Genomic DNA, 23654 nt, shown 5'->3' with positions numbered 1-23654 from the left:
ATTTTGTGCCTAGGTGATCTGTCCATTGTTGTTAGGGAGTATTAAAGTCCCCTAAAATTTCCAAATGATTATAAATAAGATTGCTTATGTTTGTGATTAATCAAGGTATATATTTGGGGGCTCTCAAGTTGGGAGAACCAACATTTACAATTTTTAGCTCTTCTTGATGGATAGATCCCTTAATTATGATATAATGCCCTTCGCCATTTCTTGTTAGAGACTTTATGTTAAAATCTCATTTGTCTGATCTAAGTATGGCTACCCCAGCTTTCTTTTGACTTGCAGTAGCATAATACATGCTACTATATCCCCTAACCTTCAATCTAATGGTGTCCTCATGTCTCAAATAAGTCTCTTGTAGACAGCATATAGATGGATTTTGTTTGTTTTTTAATCCATTCAGATACCCTATGTGTTTTGAAAAGGGCATCTAGTCCCTTCACATTCAGAGTGATTATTTAAAGATATGGATTTCATGTCATTGTGTTGTCTGGAGCTTTCATGCTTGTGGTGATGTTTCTGGTCCTTTGTAGCCTTGACAACATTCCACTCACAGAGTCTCCTTAGGATCTCCTGCAGGGCTGGTTTAGGGGTCATGAGCTCTTGTAGTTTTTGTTTTTCTGGAAAAGCCTATCTCTCCCTCTATTCTGAATGACATCCTTGCTGGAGAAAGCATTCTTAGCTGCATATTTTCCTATTCATCACATGGACTTTTTCCTACCATCACCTCCTGGCCTGCCAAGTTTCAGCTGGCTGGTCTGCTACTACCCATATGTGTCTACCTTTGTAGGTTAAGGCCCGTTTGTCCCTTGCTGCTTTCAGAATTCTCTTTTGTCTTTGTAACTTGCCAGCTTCACTATGATATGCTGTGGAGAAGACCTATTGTTGAATCTGAAGAGAGTTGTCTGTGCCTTCTGGATTTGGATGTCTGCTTCCTTCTCCAGATTAGGGAGGTTCTCACCTATAATTTGTTCAAGTAAACTTTCTGCCCTTTTTCTATCTCTCTCTTATGCTGGAAGTCTTATAATCCGGATATTATTACATTTCATCGAATCACTTCGTTTTCTAATACTCCCTTCATGGTCTAATATTTTCTTATCACCCTTTTTCTTGGCTTCGTCATTTTCCATAATTTCATCTTCTATGTCACTTATTCTCCCCTCTGTTTCCTCCATCTTTGCTGTTACTGCATCTAGTTTATTTTGCATCTTATTTACAGTATTTCTTAATTGCTGTGACTATTTCTTAGTTCCTTGATCCCTGCAGCAATAGATTCTCTGCTGTCTTCTGTGTTTTTTTGTAAGCTCAGCTTTTAATCTTACAACAATTATTCTAAATTCTTGAACCGATATTGTTTATATCGTTTTGAGCAATTCTTTAGCTCTTTCTTCCTGGAGTTTCTTTTGAAAATTCTTACATTTCATCAGTGTTCGGTAATTTATGTGTTTTCCTAGTTGTCATGTGTCCTGCATCTGTGAGCACTCTCCAGGGCCTGGCCCTTCAACAGGTGTCTTTGGAGTGTGTTTCATGCTCTCTATTGTGACTCTGGTTGCTTTATTTCCCTACTCATATTGGTTGGTTTGTCATTCCAGCAGGTGTGCTTAGATTTGTTCATAATTTAACCTTGGAAAAGATTTTAAACAGTTGGGGGGGGTGATGGAAGATGCCTTCTCCCATACAAAGGGGGAAATGACAGGGGCAAAGGAAAAGAGAAGAAGACAAAAAATTGACCAGGCAGGGAGTCAGAGAAACTATAAAAAATCCAGGCAGTGAAGAGAGAGAGAGGAAAATAAGGAGATACAGAAGAGGTGCAGAAAGAATAGATTAAAAATCTCCATGACCTGGCAAGTTGTCCCTATGGGCGGCCCCTGGAGATGTTTATGTCACTCCGTAGCCTGGATTCCTAGATTTCCACATCTTCTTGCCTCACTGCTGTGTTTGAGGGATGCGTTAATTACACATCCCCCTACTTCTCTGCCATGTTGACACCCCCTCTTTAATGTAGTGTTAGACTTGATTTGTGGATGGTTTCTTCAGAAATTGTACTCCCATGATTATGACAGAATTTTCTTTCTTATAGTATCTTTGTCTTGTTTTGGTTTCAGGTAATGCTAGCCTTATAGAATGAGGTGAGAAATATTTCTCCTCTCCATTTTGGGGGAAGACTTTGTGTAGAATAGATAACATTTCTTCCTAAAATGGATGAATTTACTAGTGTAGCCCCTTGGCCCTGGAATTGTTTTCTGTGGAAAGATCTTTAAGACTGTAGTTTCTTTTATACATATAGATTTAGTTAACTTATCGGTTCTTTTTTTCCTTTATTTTATTTTTTTTATTTAATTTCACTTCATTTCATTTCACTTCACTTCATTTCAGTAATCTTTACACCCAACATGGGGCTTGAACTCACAATCCAGAGATCAAGAGTCACATGCTCTACCAACTGAGCCAGCCAAGCACCCTTTATTCTTGATTGAGCTTTGATAATTTCTGTCTTTTACGGGATTTACCCACTGCATCTGAGTTGTCAAATTAATTAATTTTCATATTACTTTGTTATTTTTTTAGTATCTGTGAATCTCCAGTAATGTTAGTTACATTACTAATCTCTTTTATATTGTTAATACTTCCCTTGTTTCTCTTCATTTTGGGATAAGTCTTGTTAGAAATTAATCCCTTTTTTCACCTTCTGAAAGAATTTGGTTTCATTGATTATTCTCTATCGTTTTTCTGCTTTCTTTCATGTGATTTAATGTCTTTGAGTTTTATTAGTTCCTTTCTTCTGCTTGGTGTGGGTTTAATTTGTTTTCCTTTTCTAGTTTCAAAAGGTGGAACCCAATGTCATAGATTTCAGACCTTTCTTCTTCCTCTTCTTCTTATTCCCTCTCCTTATTCCCCCCTCCTTCTTCCTTCTCCTCCTCTTTTTATCCTTCTCCTCCTCCTCCTTCTTCTTTTTCTTCTTCTTCCTTTCCTGCTCTGTCTCCCTCTGCCTCTACTCCATCTCTCCTCTTCCCTTTCCTCTTTCCTCCTCCTTTTCTTCTTCTTCTTCTTCTCCCATCTTTCCCTCTCCATCTCGCTCTCCTCTTCACTACTCTTCCTCTTCCTCTTCTTCCTTCCTTCTCCTCCTCTGTCCTCTTCCTCCTCCTCTTTCCATCTCCTCCTACTCTTCTGCTTCTCCTCCTTCCCTCCTCCTCCTCCACCTCCTTCTTCTTCTTCTTTTTCTAGATGCTGTAGAAATCTATTGGCATTAATTTACCAAAATTTTTCTCAATTGTGAAAAATTAAAATCAGTTCTTCAACCTTTAGAAAGAAAAAAGAATATCTCTTTACTATAATACACCACGAAATAGGTTATCTGCCATATTGTGTGTGTGTGTTTGTGTGTGTGGGGTTTTTTTTTAATGAAACTATGGCCACAATCCATTTCACACAACTTTTAAGACAGGTAAATAAATACCCAGTTATTTCCTTTGGGGCCAGCCACAAAACTTTAAGGAATAGACCCTAGACATGTATGTACATGGCAGAGCAGGCTCCTGTTTGAGCCAGGCAGTTTTAGTATCATTTCCAGGGGTAAGCAATCTATGGCCCATGGACTGAATGTGGCTTGGCTTGTGTGTGTATGGCTCTGAGCTAAGAAAAGTTTTATATTTTTTAAAGGGTTGTAAACAAAGCAAAAACAAAGTAATATGTGACAAAAGTACATGGTCTACAAAGCTTAAAATATTTACAGTTTGGCTTTTTACAAAAAAAGCTTGCAGACCCTTCATTTATACCAATGTCGTACAGAATTCAGATGGTGCAATTACAGTTCCGAGATATTGTTCCTTTATTCTGACCCAGAATGTAGAGACATCATACAAAGATGATCCTCTGATGTCCTGTGTTAGAATTCCTTTTCTCTTTTTTCTTCATCTTCACATCATTAAATTTCATCCTTATCTCTCTCTCTACGAGTGTGGAGATTTTTCAATTTTTCATTTAGTAAGGCAGCGATTACTTTTGCATCTCTAGCATCTATTTGCTCTCCCCAAATGTTTCCCTTTGCTTTTTCATAGGGATAACATTTAAAAGTCGGATAGACTCTGATGCCAGCTTTCTGGCATGTTTGAGCCTAAGCCTGACAGTCTACTTTTCCACCTTTCACTTTTCCTTTCATCATCCTAGCCAAGAGCTTAAACTCTAGAGAAAAATTTTGGCAAGGTCCACACCAAGGAGCATAAAATTCAATCACCCAGTCATTTTTCCCTTGTATAACTTTTTCATCGAACGTCTGAAGCATTAGATTTGTGGATGCTTGAGGTAGAAATCCCAGACCCCAAATCTCTCTTCTAGCCATTGTAACTGTGATACTGAAAAGATTTATTTGGTTTTTGAGGGGGGGGGGAATCTTAGGGTATCTCTGAGCACTTGGGCACAAAAAGAATGATACTTTTGGCAGTCTATACTGCCAAAAGTAACTGTCCAGTTAGTGTCCAGGCCATTCTTTTCCATTCTGGCATTAGGACTTGACATGGATGACACCATGGGAGTAGAAGTCAACCATCCAGACTTCTTCATGGTTTCTTTGTTTAACTAGTTCATTGGAAGTGGTGGGTGTCAGGGAGGTCACTGTAGGCTCCTAGGATCCTCTATGAATTCCAAGATCTGTTGTTCAGCAGAGTGATGTCCTTCTTATTCATGAACCTCGGATTTGTTGAATATCACTGTTGTTGAATCCGCCTGAATGTTATATGTGTTACAGGGTCCCTCGTGAACTGTACCATCTAGTGTACCAAACTTAAGCTGAGCACACAGATGCTTTGATGCTTTTTGTAACTCTGGCAATAAAGCTTGACATGGTGGACACCATGGCACAAACAAATCAACAAGCCACGGTTCCTGTCATCGGCAGGAATATTTTGAGGTCCAATTGTGACAACATGAGAATTACCACTTTCTTTGGCAAAGGGTAGTATATCATAAAGTATCTTCTTTCCATGATGAATTTCATATTCTTTGGTTCCTTGTCGTTTAAATACTGCTAGACATGGCTGAAATAAGGAGAGATTACTACAGATGTCTGGTGCAGAGGGACAGTCAGCTTGACAACTTGAATATGTTCACGTTTGAGTAGAGTTTTTAGTTCCCTCAACTCAGGATCATTTCGATTTTCATGTTTTCCGAAACTAAATGATAAGAGCCACTGATGATGAGCAAATCGATCCGTTAGTGTATTTGCCAAAAGTAGCTCAAAATCTGGAAGACTATGCACGATTTCCAAATATATTTTTCGAGCATCCAATGAATTAAGGGACAAAACGCTGCTTTTCTCTCTGTTATTTAATGTGGTTCCAGAGGAAAATAGGCAGTGGTACTTGTCATAATATCCAGAATTTTACAAAGTTTGTCCTGGGTGGCACAGTCCATCCATCCTACATTAAACAGACCATCCAACATGCCCCTGAGCCTGAGTCGTGTCTATGAAGTTAAACAATCTCCTCCTTTGCAACAAAAAGTGATCAGCTGGTCAATACCAGCAGCAAAAGCAGTTTCTATGGAGTGAACACAATTTCCTGTCCATAATTCCATCACTGTGTTTCTAACGCGCTGCATGGCAAAACTCACCAAACTTTCCTTTGATCTGTCCCTGTGATATTTCACTGTGGCCGTTCCAGACCTAAACAGGAAGAGGCTGGGAGATCCGTTGACTCCTTTCATTCGGCAAAGCATTCTATCATCACCACAGTTAACAGCACCAATTCGAAGTAATCCATCTACTTCTTTAGCACAGTCTCTCCATGTGGGAGCTAATTCATGGCAGTGTGAACATCCTGGGGAGTAAAAGTTCACAAACTACAGTTCTCCAGAATGAACAGCAGCATCCAATTCTCTTCTATCCAGTGTCATGCTTTAGGATCATCATCATAAATACCAAAATCATAACGATCATAATCCCAGCTTTCATACGGGCCACCTTCTGGATCATCTGCAAGTTTTTTTTCTCCGTATTTGTCATAATTTTCCTACAGATCTTCATCTTTGAGTACTTCATATGCTCTACTTATTTTTGAAAATCACTCTGTACGTTAGGATTATTCATTTGGTTGGTAGGTTGGTTGGTTGGTTGGTTATTTATTTATTTATTTATTTAGTGTTTATTTACTGAGAGAGACAGAGACGGAATGCAAATGGGTTAGGGGCAGAGAGAGGGAGACACAGAATCCAAAGCAGGCCCCTGGCTGCGAGCCATCAAACCAGAGTCCGACGTGGGGTTCTAACACACGACCTGCGAGATCATGACCCGAGCGAGCGGAAGTTGGACGCTCAACAGACTGAACCACCCAGGCACCCCGAATTCTTCGTTTTTGTTTACAGTTTTTTGTTTTTTATCAGGATGTAGCTTCAATGCCAACTTCGTGAATGCTTGTCTTATCTCTGCTGCTCGCAGTGCTGGATACTCCAAGTAAACTGTAAAAACCCTGATCTGTGCCCACTAAAACGGCCATATACACTATTAGGAAACAGAATGACCCTTTTCAGGTCCCGGACGTAGTCATTTTCGTTGAACCAGACCCCCTTATTTCTCTGATACAAGTTCTGATGAAAGTGAACATTCAGATATACAGCTAGTTCCAAATGAGAGAATATGCAGGTTTGAGAACTTGTGTTCATGTTACTCCAAGAGCGAATCAAGCATCATGAAATTTTCTCCCAAAATGTCAATCTGTGTAGGGTCAGTAATCCCCACTTCCTCAGATCACAAAAGATATCAAAACACTTTGAGGAATCTAAACTTCTTAACATTCTGTTTCTCCTTTCTTCCTTTAATCCTAAATGTGTAAATCTCTTTACCTGCGAATGGTCTCTGGCTCATTTCTAACTCCTTGTCATGCAACCAAAACATACGTTTGTAAAGTATAGCAATGGAGAGTAACAAATATTCAGACTAAAATAAGCAACCAGAGGAAAATCGAGAACACATTGTCCAATACCACCATGGGACAAGTGGTTCTCCTAGGGGTCGTTCTCAGCGTGGGTGTGGTGGAATTGATCTGCGCCAAGCTTCAGGGCCAGGTGGAAACTGCAGGTAAACGCAATAGGAAAGATTTCTAGCTGCCATCAGCCCAGAATAGGATGAGGGGAGAGGGGAAGGATGGGGACATCCCAGGAAAGAGACTGCTGGCATATGAAGTCTCCGGCAGGACTAGGGTGAAAAGAGCCTGAGTAACTGAGGCTTAAGTGAGAGAAAGGGTCACAAGAAGCTGGGAAGAGAAGTCGGAAGAAGGGTGGTGATGTAGGTAGAGAGAAAAAGATGGGGAGCTAGAACACACAACTCATGGCAGGGTCGGAGAGGAAGGGAGGGGAGACAGGTTCACAGGCATTGGGCTTTCCCTTCCAGAAGGGCCATGCCTCTGCCACCGTCACCGCCTCCTGCTCCAGCAGAGCCCGGTGCCCGGCCCATGCCCAGCTCAGACTAGGGGGGTCGCCTCCTACAGCTACTCCCCCACCTTCAATTCCCGGCAGGTGGCGGACCCCACCCCCACCCAGGTAAGTGCCTGCTGTATGCCTGTAAACAAAGCACCTGCTCTCCAGCCACTGCCAGGGTGGGGCGGGGCAGGGCGGGGTGCTTGGGAAGCTGAGGGAGGAGCCACCAAGGCAGCAAGGAGCACCGCACTTCCCTCTTTTTTTTAATGTATACATTCAGTGCTATCAGTCTTCATGTGAGTGCTACTAAAGCAGGACTCTACAAATTCTATTATGTTTTCATTTTCATTCAGTCCAGAATCCTTTCTAATTTTTTTTTCTTTTTTCATTACTTCTTGACTCAGGGGATATTTCGATGTGTTCTGTAGTTCACAAATAGTTGAGTATTTTCCAGAGATATTTTTGTGCTTGATTTCTGATTTGATTGCTTTGTGGTCAGGGAACAAACTATTATGACTTCAGGCCTCTTGACTTCTTCCTTTTAAGATTTCTTTTTGACCCAGAACATAGTCTTTTTTGGTAAGTGTTCCATAGATCCTTGAGAAGAATAGTGGCGGCCAAGTCTACTATGTCCTTGCTGATGTTGAGCCTATTGAAATACCAGACTATAATTGTGAATTTGCCTATTTCTCTTTTCAGTTCTATCAGTTTTTGCTTCATGTACTTTGAAGCTATTGATACATGAACATTTAAGATTGCTCTTAATTGACCCTTTTATGATTATACAATGACCTGTTGTTTATTGCTGGTAATAATTTTTTTGCTTGAAACTGTTTTGTCTGGTGTTCATAGAGCCACTCTAGCTCAGCCTTCTTTGGTCAAGGGTTAGTGTGGTATATCATATTTCTGTCTTTCGAACAAATTTCTGTCTTGACATTTAAAGTCCATTTTGTATAGGTGGCATATAGTTGAGTCTTCCTTTTTTATCCATTCTGACAGTCTGCGTTTTAGTTGAGGCTTTAGACCGTTTTCATTTACTGTGATTTTTGAGATAGTGGATTTTAATTTGTCATCATGCTGTTTGATTTGCATTTGCCCTGTCTGATCCTTGTTCCCGTTCTCTTCTTTTTCCGCTTTCTTTTAATCGAGTAATTTTTATGATAGAGTTTTATCCATTTATTTATTTATTAATGTATTCATTTATTCATGTATTCATTTATTCACTTATTTATTTAGGCTTCCTAGCTAGAACTTTTCAATTTTGCTGCTTTAGTGGTTGGTTTAGGGTTTATAGTCTATGGCTTCAGCATCACAGTCTCCCTTCCAGTCATGTTATACCACATTGTATATAGTTTAGGAAAATTACAAGAGTTGACTTCCATTTCTTCTTTTCTAGACAGATCCTTCCTGGGTTGGTGGGATTATAGTTTTCATGAAGTTTAGGAAGATTTGGGCCATTTTTTTTCCTGTCCCTTCCCTGCCTCTTTGGGCAATTGTATATTTCCCAGTTGAAGTTTTCTCCCGGGTTTCCAATGTTAAACTTCAGTCTTTTGTTTTGTGATGTCTAATATGTGTTTATTCCTACCCAGCGTATTGTTCATGGCTAACATAATTTACATCTCTGTAAGTGCTATTTGGTTTTGAAAACAATAGCTTCTATGCCTCTAGTTATCTTTTCATGCTTTGTTTGGAGATATAGTTAAGTTACTTACAAACAGTTGGATCCTTTAGTCTTGCTCTTATGAGTTATTGGGTGAATCCAGAGTGGTGATCAGCCTAACTCAAATTATGAGTTTTTCTATCTTAGCTAATGTGAATAGATACTGTCCCTCGTGCTGTGGGAACAGCAGGCAGTGTTCCTCTACTCTTTTCAGATTTTTTCCCCTTGATGACCTCCTTCCATGTATGCACTGGTTGTTATTCTGCCGAATAGCCAAAGGGGACCCTGTGCAGATGCCCAGGGTTCTTTCTGTGTCCTGCTTTCTCGTCTCCTGGATGCTGACCTAACGTCTCTGCCTTGACTTCACCAGACTCTCAGTTTTGCTTCCTCGAATCAAGGAGTCTGATGAAATCTACTTAAATAATTTATGTCTCCTGTGTCGTAGCCTGAAAACTCTCTCAAGGCAGTGAGCTTGGGCATATATGTTAGGCTAACGTGTTTTTTCAGGGATCATGTTCCTTCATTGAAGTTCTGCGTCTTGAAAATCATGTTAAAATTGTATTTTTTCTGTTTTGTTTTTGCTTGCTTCAGGTAGGAAGATCAATAAGTACGTGTTACACCATCTTGGCCAGAAGCAGATTACAGTGGAACTTCGGCACATGCTCTAGACTGTCTAGAGTGCTTGTCTTCCTCCTTTGCTTAATTGTCTCCTGCTCATCCTTCATTCCTCAGTATAGTTATCTCCTCCTCAGGGACATCTATCTTCCTTGGGCCCAATCTAGATCAAGTTATGATCACAGAACTCTGTCTTCTAATAGGAACTATCTGAATTTAGAATTACCGTTTGAGTCATTCTTTCTCCTTCACTAGACTTTAAGCTAATCGAGAGCCAGGGGTCTTCTCTATTGTACCTGTAGAGCTGAGTGTAACATCTTCCATTGAAGTTATATATTTATTCAATGTGTGAATGAGTGAATTGAAGATGCCCAGGCCTGTATATGCAAAAAGTACTCATTTATTTTATTTCTGTTTCTTCTCTGATGCCGATTATGCTGGCTTCTTGAAAATCCAAGATATACATGTTTCTTATTAGTAATTAAGGAAACCTAACAAAAAATCACTGTAAACTTATGGGAAAAATGACAAAAATGGAAAAAATGGTTAGTGCACTACAAAACGAGCTACGAGAAGCCAAAGACATGATATCACAGTTAGAGCATCAAAAATTGGAATGGGAACGTGAATTCTGCTGTTTGAGGTATAGCATCTTGGCTTGAAGGAAATGTTTCAACTCTTTCCTTTTACACTACAGATGTGTAGGGAAAATTTTGTAATTGCTGACTTACCTTATGGGATTTTCCTGGAAATTATACTTGTTTAGTGTTGTGAGGTGTGTGATTCTTGGAAATAACACAGCAAGTTCTTAACAGTGAATACTTATAATAATTTAATGTGTATTCCAAATCACAATTTTATCGGCCATATAAAAGTCCACCATAGTCCAAGAAACATCATTATTGAAGAGATTGAATTCTGCTTGTTTTTCATCTTTCAGTATTTTAATTAATGCTGTCAGGAATGTCTTTTATATAAAACTGTTTCTACATGCCTGGTTACTTCCTTGAAATCAATTCTTCAATATAATATAATCTGGTTAAAGTATAAAAATTTTAAAAAACGTCTTTGATCCATATTTTTTAAATTGTTCTCAGGAAATTTTATATTACTTTGTGTATCTACCAACAGATTATAAAATGGTCAATTTTCTCAAGACAGTAAAATTCCCCTAAATAGATCCGTTTGCTTCTTAACATGCAGGGGTTAAAAGGTAAAGTGGGGGTGCCGGGGTGGCTCAGTTGGTTAAGCATCTGGCTTCGGCTCAGATGATGATCTCTTGAGTTTGAGCCTTGCTTTGGGTGGGCTCGAGCCCGGCTTTAGGTGAGCACGAGCGCCACTTCGGGTGAGCTCCTCTTCTCTCACTGTCTCTCCCTGTCTGTCTGCCCCTCGTGGGATTCTGTCTCTCTTGCTCTCTGACCTCGCTCACTTGTGTCATCTCTCTCTCAATAAAAAATTTAAACAATGTAAACTGGGGGCGCCTGGGTGGCTCAGTCAGTCAAGCGTCCGACTTTGGTTCAGGTCATGATCTCATGGTTCGTGAGTTTGAGCCCCACATCGAGTGTTGTCAGTGCAGAGCCCACTTCGGATTTTCTGCCTCCCTCTTTCTCTTTCTCTGTCCCTCCTTCGTTTGCAGGGGCTCTCCCTTTCTCTCTCAAAAATGAATAAACATTAAAAAAAGTAATACGGAAAGTGATTACTGATAAGTTTTTTCAACATCTCTGTCATAACATTTAATTCAAGAGTGTATGCTGAAAGGTCATATTACTCTATTGTTTACTTAATACGTATCCTGTGTTGTTCTAAAAGGGACGTTTAAGTGATTCGTAAAGTAGGTAATCACCCTCAACAAGGTAAGTTGCAAGTGTTGTGGAAGAAGAAACAAAAATTATAGGCAACAGATATTAGACTTGTCAGCATAGTCTTGGATGACAGTGCACGGGTATGTTGTGGAAACAACATCCACAGATGCTCTCTTACACTGCACATCATTTTTGGAGGTACCTGTAAGGTTTCGTCAAGTGGAAATTTTATTTCCAGGAAAACAGCAACTTCTCCTTTTAATGAGAAACTGAATTATCTGTCCTATGGAGGAATAATTATACCTGTGGGAAAGGGGATAATTTTCAACTCTAACTTTCCTGAAGAATTTCAAACTTCCTTTCCTACAACATCTACCAGAGTTATTACTGACTAAAACTAAGTTGCATAATGCTTTCTCCTGGCTTTTTTCAACTGTATATATGGTTTTGAAGAGATTAAAGTGACAAATTAAAAACATGATCCCTACAAGGAAAACAATTGGAGAACATAGTAATTTTTCATTTGAATAATAAGCCAACATTTGTGGAACCAGATCATAAAATGAACTTTTTTTGAAATTTTAAAAGAAGCACATGTAGGGGTGCCTGGGTGGCTCAGTAGGTTGAGCATCCGACTTCAGCTCAGGTCACGATCTCGGGGTCCGTGAGTTCGAGCCCACCGTCGGGCTCTGGGCTGATGGCTCAGAGCCTGGAGCCTGCTTCCGATTCTGTGTCTCCCTCTCACTCTGTGCCTCCCCCGTTCATACTTTCTCTCTACCTATGTCTTAAAAAGTAAATAAATGTTAAAAAAAGGAATTAAAAAAAATAAAAGAAGCACATGTAATTGCAGATATACCTTAAAACAAGAAAAAGAAGAAAGATAAATCCTTTTATGTTATATGAAAATATTAGGGAAAAGTTAAGGAGAAACGAAGACTATTATAAGAAAGAAGTTGAAAGAAAACAAGTTCAACTCGCTCTTAGAACGCTAAACATGGAAATTAAGGCCACAAAAAATCACGTAAATCAGATTTTGATAAAAAGTGTATTTCCATCAATATTACATAGTGCAATACATATATATTTTATAATATCCCTTTGACTCAATATATATTATTTAGGTTTAAAATAAATTTAAACATGGGATCATGTTCTTTTGAACATTTTTTTAAAGTTCTCCTCTTCAATTTTTGAACTTTTTTTTTAACGGTATGAGACCAGAATCATAATGAAATGTGTCTCCAGGTTGTAGAAGAGCGCAATGACACTCAGTGGCAACTTTCTCCAGATCAGAAGGCCAGAGTCTTAGAAATGGCTCATAAGAAAACTAATTCTAAGGTATCTTCTTTAGTTATTTTGAAGTACATGTGTTTATGTATTTGTATATATTCTATGTTTTAGTTATTACTTTTACTCCGTGTGTGTGTATAAATATATATATGTTTATAAGAAACTGAACTCTGTTCATCATGGAAACTGTAGAGGATTTTAAAAACATATATTTTGCAGAGGGGCATGGGGACGGTGGCATTTTTGCTTCATTGGATAAAATAATATTCTTGATTAAATGCATTTTTCTGCAACAACTAGTGACATTCATAATATCCTCATCCAAAGGAGAGGCTTTTATTACTTTCTGTAGGACTTGATGAGCTTTCCCTAATCTCAAAACTATTTCTACTAGCAACATGTGTTTTGGTTTTGAACAGTTACTTCACTGCTTTGATATATTAATAGGTTAGTTGAACACTTCGCTAATGGACAGGAGGACGAGTGTAGCCAGTTCCCTGATCATATTTTCGGTATCAAGTCTCCTACTTTTAAGAAAAGTAACAGTTTTGCTTCAAGAAGCATCCTATTTCATTACAAGGAACTTTTGATAACAATGTTATGCTGTGATATATACTTAATGATAATATGTTGATAGGTATTTTAATCCTAATAAAATGTTTGAGTGTATTTCCCCTCTTTTATATTTGTTACTGTTATCACATGAAGAAGAAATACAAGTTATTGCAGCAGTAAATAATCTCATGATTTTCTAAGAGATGTATAAATTTCACCTTATTTCCTATCAGTGTTTTGAAATACAAGACTTCTTTCGTACTTGTGTATTTACACTAGAGAAGTGGCAGTGCTTGGTGCAAGAGCACTAGTTGTGGAGTGAGAAGACCTGGGGAGAGTCCTGCAGCTCACCGTTTTAATCTCTCCATTCTAGAATTGTGATAACCAACTGAGTTCATTGATATATGTAGAAGTGTTTCTATTATATAGTACAGTGCCTAGATTTGTCAGTTATCAATAGATATAATTCTTATAACTGACTATAGAAATGGTAGCAAAGTAGTTATCTATGAAATATTCTCAGGAAAGAAGAATTTTAGGAAATTTAATCTGTCCGAGTATATGCAGAGCTAAGGATTTTACTGTGGGGTAGCTTGTTCGATATCTACTGTAAACTAAATTTTTAAGTGTAGTCAGATGTATTAATCTTTTATTTTAGGCCTTCTGGTTGTAAATCAGAAAAGACTTTTCCAATTCTGAGATTCTGAACACTTTTCTCACCAATTCTTTTTTAATTTCATGCCTTCATTATGTTAAGTTAAAGTTCTGAACTTTTGGGAACTTATGCTTGTATAATATGTCAGATTTGGAGCCAACTGTATTTTTTTCCAGTTGGATATTCACTTACTGTAACCTTCCTTCCTACCTTTCTTTCTTTTTATGTTTCTTTATTCATTAGAGAGAGAGAGAGTGAGAGAGAGAATGCAAGCAGAGGAGGGGCAGGGAGAGGGAGAGCGAGAATCCTGAGCAAGCTCCTGACTGTCAGCACAGAGCCTGATGCGGTGCTTGAACCCACAGAATGTGAGATCATTCCCTGAGCCAAAATCAAGAGTCAGACACTTACCTAAACTGAACCACCGTGGCACCCCCTGCAACCTTTTCATTGTTGAAACATAGATGATACTTTCATTTCAAAGAAAATCATAATAATGCCATTTTATTGAGTGCTATCTGAAAATGTGCTTGGTTTTACTTAGCTTTCTGATAATCATGAGAAAACACAAGATCGGTTGCATAAAAACCACATGTTGCAGGATGAAATTGTCATGTTAAGACTGGAAAGAGACACCATAAAAAATCAGAACTAGGCAGGGAGAAAACATCTTTTGTGTTTTTGAATTCAGTGAACAAAATTGTGTATGTGTTACAAAAAGACGGTGAATTGATGTATGTGTTATTTCTCAAAGTACGTATGTAAGAGTTGTCTCTTAACATAATTTAATCATAAGATGGTTTAGAAAATCTGTAACAGAAATGTCTTATTAGGTAGTTGTGAGACAACTTCAACAAGAACTGGCTGATACTCTGAAGAAACAGTCTATGTCAGAGGTTTCCCCAGAAGTTACATCATAAATTCTTCTAGAAGATGAAACACGGGATCTCAAGAAGAAATTAGGTCAAATCAGAAGTCTGGTATGTAGTAAATGTAACCTGTCACCACCTAACTTATAGCTCGTTAAATGATATAAAGTGTTTTAGGATACCAATTTCCATGGACCGCTTTCTTTGGTATTTTCATTATAATTAATTTATTATGATTTTAGTATCTTTACATTGCATTTATTTCGTAAACTTCTGCCTCTCCTTCTCCTATTGGTGTTATACATTGTTTTCTTATAATACTTACTCTTAGGAAAGTTGAGGCTTTTGTATCCTTCCTCACAGAAATTGAGAGACTTTTTTCGTTCTTTCTTTAAAATTTTTGTGACAGTTTATTTATTTTGAGAGAGAAAGAGTGAGGGAGAGTGTGTGCGTGCATGTTAACAGGGGAGGGGCAGAGAGAGGAGAGAGAGAGAATCCCAAGCAGGCTCCATGCTGTCAGTGTAGAGCCAATGTGAAGTTCAGTCTCATGAACCGTGAGATCATGACCTGAGCTGAAAGCAAGAATTGGACACTTAACTGAAGTAGCCACCCGGGTGCCCAAGAGACTTTTGCCCCTACTAAACAATCTTTTTAATGATATCTCTATTACCATGATGAGGCGAGCTGGATCAAATCAGAAGATAATGTTTAATGGAATGTTTCAGATAATTGTCTTAGTTCTCCTCTTCCCTTTTGGGAAGAATGCGTATTGATTTCAGGATGACTTGTACAGAAATATCACTTAACAAACCACTTGAACTTCGGCATTTCCTTCATTTTCTTTGCCTTTAAGACATATTGTCAAAGCACAGAAATATTCAGATCATGTGTACTATGGACGCCCAAAAGGCGAGAATTAAGAACATTCTCTGTGTCCTGCCATTGGGTTTTTTTAAAGGTTTTTTGAGGTAAAAAACGCATACTATAAAAGTCACCCATTTGCCACTCACATTTCACTGTCTCTGTGTACATCCGTGCAACCATCACTGCCATCAAGTAGAATGTTTTCCTCACCCTGAAAGGAAACCCTTACCCGTTGCCCCCCCGCCTCAGGCAACCACCTGAGACTACTTGGTCTCTCAATGGCGTTGCCTCTTGTGAATATTTCATATAAATGGAGTCACACAATTTGTGGTCCCTTGGGACTAGCTAGCTTCACTTAATGTGTTCTGGGTTCTTCTGTGTTGGTTACAACTTATATCAGTTCTTCATTTATTTTTGTCAAAGAGTACTCCCTTGTGGGCTAAAGCCCTTGTTCATTCATCAGTTGATGGATATTTAGGTTGTGTCCACTTCTTTCCTATTAATACTGCTGCTTATGAACATTCACGTAGTTCTTGTGTGGACCTCCGTTTTTAATGTCTCTGCCATCAGATTTTATGCTCTGAGTTATTTGGGTTGATTTCACCATCTCTCAGCCGTTCGTCATGCTGTCCTTACTGTCTTTTTAGTTTCTGTTCCTCTTGAGTAAACCTATGTTATTCAGACTTGGCTCACAGTCTCCTTTCCAATGAACTTTCTCTGACTGTTCTAACTCCCATTAGCTTTAACTCTCTTGACACTTGTCATCTAGCCTGTGAAGAACAATTCAGTCCTTTATTTGTCATTTTTATGTTTTTTTTCATGACAGGTAATTTCGTCTTCCTAAGTATAAATTTAAGGGATAGTAATAATTGATACGTGTGGTACTTATCCTTGTATAAATTGAAAATATTTTAACAGCTTTTCTGATAAAATTAAGTGCTTTATACCGTATCAATAAATTCTTCTTGGAAACATTGGTATAACAAAGCTTTCACTCTAAATATATGCTAAGAAATGAAATACTAAATTGAGGGTTACCTGGCTGGCTCCAGTCCTATCAGAGTCTGCCTTTGGCTCAGGTCATGATCTCCATGTTCTTGAGATGGAGCCCTGCATCGGGCTTTCTGTTGTCAACAGAGCCTGCTTTGGATCTGTTGTGTCCCTCACGTTCTGCGCCACTCAGACTCGTGCTCTGTATCAAAAATTAAACGTTAAAAAAATGTGTGTATATCTCTATACACACACACTTATATAAGTAAAACAATTAATGAGAGCACTTAATCAAATAGAGGAGAAATGTTCAATCAAATGTTTATTTTTCCCTCTCACTATGAAAAAGCACGTTAAATTTGTCTTTCTTCTTTACACAGCCAGAACTGGGATTTTAAAAAAAGAAATTTTTTTTAACGTTTATTTACTTTAGAGACAGAGAGAGACAGAGCATGAACGGGGGAGGGTCAGAGAGAGGGAGACACACAATCTGAAACAGGCTCCAGGCTCTGAGCTGTCAGCACAGAGGCCCGACGCGGGGCTCAAACTCACGGACCGCGAGATCATGACCTGAGCCGAAGTTGGCCGCTTTTAACCGAGTCACCAAGGAGCCCCCAAACTGGGATTTACAGATTTATAGCACTTTTTCAACTGCAAATATCTGGGGACAGCTTTTCTGATATGCTTTTACCACAAAGCCTTAAACTCTTCATCAGAGTACATGCTAAAGCAGCCTAACGTAAACAGTATGGACATGAAACGACTGAGGAACTTTAGTTTCACAAGACTCGATTATTTCCATGTCAGTGGCTTTCCCTTGCCTCTGATGGTCATGTAAAGGATCTACTACTCAGTAAAGGTGGTGCTATTTGTACCGTAGTCTGTGAGCATTGTCCACTGCGTGGTAAAGAGAGGAAGTATGTTAAAATGATTATAAGTGGGAAAAAGTACTGTTGGCTTGTGGCATTGGCAAAGTTTTTGAAGTACTGAGGAGATTCTGGGCCTCATGCTCCCCATTTGCTACCACTTGCAGTGGAATGAAGAATAACTTTATAATTTGTATAGGGGAAAACTTGTATTAGGCCACCTGCCTAAACTATCACATTGTACTGGAATGCTAACTACAGCAACAGTAACCATGCTACATGCAGACACTTAGAGCTATGTTCCACGTACCCTTCTAACTTTTTGATTCCTTATTTCCTAATTTAATCTTCCCAACCTCCCAGTGGGGTAGATACTATTATTTATTTAGAGATCACTTTTTTAAGGTCCTTTGTTTTGAGAAAGACAGAGAGAGAGACAGAGAGATTGTGGGGAAGGGCATGTAGGGAGAGAGAGAAAAAGGGGGAAAGAGAGAGAAGGAGAGAGAGGGAGAGAGAGAGCGAATCCCAAGCAGGCTCCTCTCTGTCCATGCAGAGCTCGATGTGGGGCTCAATTACATGTCCCTGAGATCATGTCCTGAGCTGAAATCAAGAGCCAGACACTGAACCGACTGAGCCACTCAGGTGCCCCAGTAGGTGCTATTATTACTTTCATTTTACAGATGCAGAGATTGAGATATGGAAGTTTTAGGTAGTGTGCTCAAGGTCATACAGTTCATAATGAGCAGAACTGGGAATTCAGACCAGGCATTCTTGCCCCTACTAGGATATTGCTTCTAAAAATTTCATCATTTTGTTGTCACTGAAAACAGCTTGTTCAGTTTTGTAATCATGAGAATAGCAACGGCATTCACCTATGTGAATATGTAAAATCATAGTTGATGTGGTGCTTGGAATATGAAACTAGAAATGTTTACCATAAGGTAAATTCCTATATTTCCCCATTTGACCAATAGATACATTTGAATGTTTATCTGATCATATATAATTTAAAAACATTAACAATGTTATGTTTTTGTAGGAGAATAAGGCTGGTAAACTATCCTGTAAGAGTGTTGAAACATGTCGTCTTTGTAGGCCAAAGTCTCTGTTACAGAAGTTGAACTCTTTTGTTATGGCCTCAAAGTAGCCGTCAATCAGCATGTAGAGGAGAGAGAGGCTGGCTCCAAAAAGATTTTACTTACATCGGCGCTTGGGCGGTATAGTTGCTTGAGGTCCTGACTCTTAATTTCCACTCAGGTCATGATCCCTAATCCCACATCATGAGACCGGTCATGAGGCCGAGCCCCACATCAGGCTTTGCCCTGAGCTTGCAGCCTGCATACCATTTTCTCTGTCTCTCCCTCTGTCTCTCTTCCCCACTTCTGCATACTCTCTCACTCTCTGTCTCTCTCTCAGGTCAAAAAAAATAAAGAAACAGGCGATGGTGTTTTACTATATTTTCAGTGGTTAAAATTATTTTTTTCTTTATTTTAGTTGCAGGAAGAACAGGAACGACATGCAGAGGCCGTAAGATATACTGAGGAGATGAAAGATCATGTGCAAAAGTATAATTTAAGCTTCACAGAAAAAGACTTTTTTATTTATAAAGAAGATAAACAGTGTAGTATGGGAAGTGTATTAGTTATGCCAGTATATCATTGTTAAGCTGGATACAATGTCCAGCTTTGGGCTATTTTGAAATGCAAAATTGTGGCATATTATGTCTCAATTTTGCACCTTATCCACAAAAAAAAAGAGAAAGGGAACATTCCCAAATCTTCCTCTTGATACAATTTAAAGAATTTCTGTAAGATCTTCATTTGTTCAGAAACTATATGATGTTGTTTTAAATTTTTGTGCGAGAATAATTATCTTAAGATCTGCCTTTTAGGCTACAGGTTAAAAATGCCACGGAAGAAGCAACCAGCAAACATCAAGCGGCCCAAATTCAAGATCTTGAGAGCAACGTGATAAAGACAAGTTTAGTAAGTCGGGTTCTTAATGTCTGTCCTAATGAAAAGGAATCCTTATTTCACTAGTAGTAGTACATAAGTATGTTTTGGATCCTATGGAAAATCTCACTGCTCCAAATATTTGGTTGATATTATTCCTACTTGCTACAATGTTGTAATTCTTCAATATAGATGAAGTTGATTGAACTCATAAAGTAATGGTGTTTATAGTGAGATTTTCATAAAAACATTGTGAGAGTCTAAAAAAAGCAACATTTTATCTATATCCCAGTGAGCGTTTGGTTTAGTCCACGTTTTGGCTACTGTTAATGCTGCTGTGAACGTTGGCATACAGATGTGTGAGTCCCTGCTAATATTTTTCAACGTGTTTCAAACCTCCGCATACTTTGAGTGACCATGTCATCTTGAATTCTGTCTTTTTCTTGTAGTCTCAACCCTTCAGTGAGAGTTTCAGAACGGGTTATTTTCATGATGAATTGTAATTTGTAATTACAAGTTTGCAATATACTGTCTTCGTCAAGAATGACTAGCAGGTCTTTATGCAAACGTCCTTCTCAAAGGAATGGACTTTTCTCTTTGTTGGATTTTGTAAATGACAAGAAATGCCAGTGAAAAAGTAGAAATTTCTCCTCTGTCAGGGCCTTACCTAGTAACATAGTGCTCCTACCATTGCAAGTTCAGAAACCCATTTTCTTTTTCCAATCACTTGAGTTCATCAGCCTTTCAGAGATTTCACAATTCAATCTCAGAAAAGACTAATGTGCCATTCAGGATTCTCATTTATTGATATGTAGTGAAACCCCAACTGTTTTCCAAGCAGAACAGTTAATGTCCCCCACTCTCACCCTCCTTTGGAAGATGCTCACTGTAAATCCTAAGAGGGAGCAAGGAGGTAGATACACTGACCAACTCGTTTCTGTCAGTCACAAAAGCTGTATAATATACATGCAAGTTTCATTAGATAGCTATACCCGTCAGGGGAATTAGGACATTCTGTTGACTGGTCCTTTTTGTGGCTGAAGAGTCATTGAAAATCATTTTCTTTTCTAGACGTCTTACAAATGAGTCACATTGTAATAGGGAACTTTTCATGCGAGTAATATGACACTCTGTTGATCAGTCTTCTATGAATGAGAGTGCTAGGCCTTGTCCTGCTACTGTGCCCTAAAGAAATCATGAAGGTCTCAAAAACTAAAATTTGTAAGCATATGCGAAGCTGATGAAGCTTATTAAAGAATAACGAGGGAGTTTCTGTACATCTCTATAGAAAGGAATTAGGGTCATGGTATGAAATTAGCTGCCACTTTACGGTCTTCTCTGTGAATCAAAAACTTAAGATTGCATTCGGGCAACTCAGTCCATAGCTCTGACTTCTCTAGAAGGTCCTTATCTCCTGATTCCCCAACCAGAGGCTTCCTGGGTTGAGAAATATTTTGGTGAGCCTGGGGGGGTTCCTCTTTTTGTTTTATATTTAGTTTTTATTTTTTAAAAAATTTACATCCAAATTAGTTAGCATTTAGTGAAGCAATGATTTCAGGAGTAGATTCCTTAATGCCCTTACCCATTTAGCACATCCCCCGTCCCACAACCCCTCCAGCAATCCTGTTCTCCATATTTATGAGTCTCCTGTGTTTGTCCTCCTCCCTGTTTTTATATTATTTTTGTTTCCCTTCCCTTTTGTTCATCTGTTTTGTCTCTTAAAGTCCTCATACGTGGGAAGTCATATGATTTTTGTCTTTCTCCGACTAATTTCACTTAGCATAATACGCTCCAGTTCCATCCACGTAGTTGCAAATGGCAAGATTTCATTCTTTTTGATAGCCGAGTAATACTCCATGGAATGAATATATATATATCACATCTATTTTTAATTTTTTTTAACTTTTTACTCATTTTTGAGACAGGAAGAGACAGAGCGTGAACAGGGGAGGGTCAGAGAGAGGGAGACACAGAATCTGAAACAGGTCCAGGCTCTGAGCTGTCAGCACACAGCCCGATGCGGGGCTCGAACTCACAGACCGCGAGATCATGACTTGAGCCAAAGTCGGCCGCTTAACCGACTGAGCCACCCAAGCACCCCATACCACATCTTCTTTATCCATGCATCCATCGGTGGACAGTTGGGCTCTTTGCATACTGTGGCTGTTGTTGAGAGTGCTGCTATAAACATGGCGGTGCATGTGTCCCTTCGAAACAGCACACCTGTATCCCTTGCATAAATGCCTAGTAGTGCAATTGCTGGGTCGTAGGGTAGGTCTATTTTTAGTTTTTTGAGGAAACTCCATACTGTTTTCCAGAGTGGCTGCACCAGCTTGCATTGCCACCAGCAATGGAAAAGAGATCCTCTTCTCTGCATCCTCACCAACATCTGTTGTTGCCTGAGTTGTTCATGTGAGCCATTCTGACAGGCGCAAAGTGGTATCTCAGTGTGGTTTTGATTTGTATGGCCATCTGGGTGTCTTCTTTGGAGCAGTGTCTATTCATGTCTTTTGCCCATTACTTCACTGGATGACTTGTGTTCTGGGTGTTCAGTTTGAGAAGTTCTTTGTAGATTTTGGATACTAACCCTTTATCTGATATGTCATTTGCAAATACCTTCTCCCATTCTGTCAGCTGCCTTTTAGTTTTGTTGATTGTTTCCTTCGCTGTGCACAAGCTTTTTATTTTAATGAGGTCCCCCTAGTTCATTTTTGCCTTTGTTTCCCTTGCCTCCAGAGACGTTTTGAATAAGATGCTGCTGCAGGCAAGATCAAAGAGGGTTTTGCCTGCTTTCTCCTTGAGATTTTGATAGCTTCCTGTCTTCCATTGAGGTCTTTCATCCATTGTGAGGTTATTTTTTGTGTAATGAACAACTTTTTATGTGAACATGTTTTGATTTCTCTTGGGTATATACCTATAAATACAGTTGCTGCTTCATATGGTAACTCTGCTGAATAAACCTTTTTTTTGTTTGTTTTTGTTTTGTTTTTTCAACCTTTTGAGGAGGGGCAGGTACCTGGGTGGCTCAGCCGGGTGCGTGGCCGGCTCTTGATTTCAGCTCAGGTCATGATCTCAGGGTTGTGGAATCAAGCCCTACATTGGGCTCTGCTCTGAGCATGGAGCCTGCTTGGGATTCTCTCCCTCCCTCTCCTCTGTCCCTCTACCCCACTTGTGCACTCTCTCTCAAATAAGTTTAGAACAATTGTTTTTCTAGTTTAACCTTTTGAGGAACTGCCAGACTGTTTGCAAAGTGGCAGCAACATTACATTTTCATCAGCAGTTTTTGAGAGTTCCCATTTTCCTGATTCTTGCCAATGTTTGTCATTATCTGTTGCTTTTATGATAGCAATTCTAGTGGGTATGAAATGGCATCTTGTGGTTTTTGGTGTGCATTTTCTTAGAACTAATGATGTTGAACATGTCTCTTTTATTTTTGAGAGAGACAGTGTGAGCAGGGGAGGGGCAGAGAGAGAGGGAGACACAGAATCTGAAACAGGCTCCAGGCTCCCAGCTGTCAGCACAGAGCCTGATGCAGGGCTCGAACCCACAAACCGTGAGATCGTGACCTGAGCCCAAATCAGAAGCTTAACTGACTGAACCACCCAGCACCCCGAACATCTCCCTTTGAACGTGATTATTATCCATTTCTGTATTGTCTTTAAAGAACTAATCCATTCTTTTGCCCGTTTTTATATTGGATTGTCTTTTCATTATTGGAAGAGTTATTTAAATATCCTACATACAAATCCCTTAGCAGATATGGGATTTTCAGGTATTTTCTCCTATTTAGTCACTTGCCTATTCACTTTCTTGATGGTGATATTTGAAGCGTAGTAGTTTTTAATTTTGATGAAGTAAACTTAATCTGCTTTTGTCTTTTGGTGTCATGTCCAAGAAATCATTGCCAAATCCAGTCACAAACATATACACGTAAGCTTTTTTCTAAGAGTTTTATCATTTTAGCTCTTAGATTTTAAGTTAATTTTGTATATATGCTATGGGGTAGAGGTCTGATTTTATTACTTTGCATGTGGATATCCATTTGTCCCAGTACCGTTTGCTACAAAGACTATTCTTATTCCATTTAATTGTCTGCCACCCTTGTGGAAAATCAGTTCACTATAATGTGAGA

The 23654-nt window shown here is 39.0% G+C and overlaps 1 pseudogene; it reads right to left on the bottom strand.

Moving 5' to 3' along the window:
• Positions 1-3925: 3925 nt before the first annotated feature.
• LOC122236306 lies at positions 3926-6654 on the bottom strand (annotated as a pseudogene).
• Between the last annotated feature and the right edge of the window lie 17000 nt (positions 6655-23654).

This window comes from Panthera tigris (assembly GCF_018350195.1).
Source record: "Panthera tigris isolate Pti1 chromosome F3 unlocalized genomic scaffold, P.tigris_Pti1_mat1.1 chrF3_random_Un_scaffold_45, whole genome shotgun sequence".
Taxonomy (NCBI): Eukaryota; Metazoa; Chordata; class Mammalia; order Carnivora; family Felidae; genus Panthera; species Panthera tigris.
Note: the sequence above shows the minus strand (reverse complement) of the source record. Positions and strands in the feature narration are given on the sequence as shown.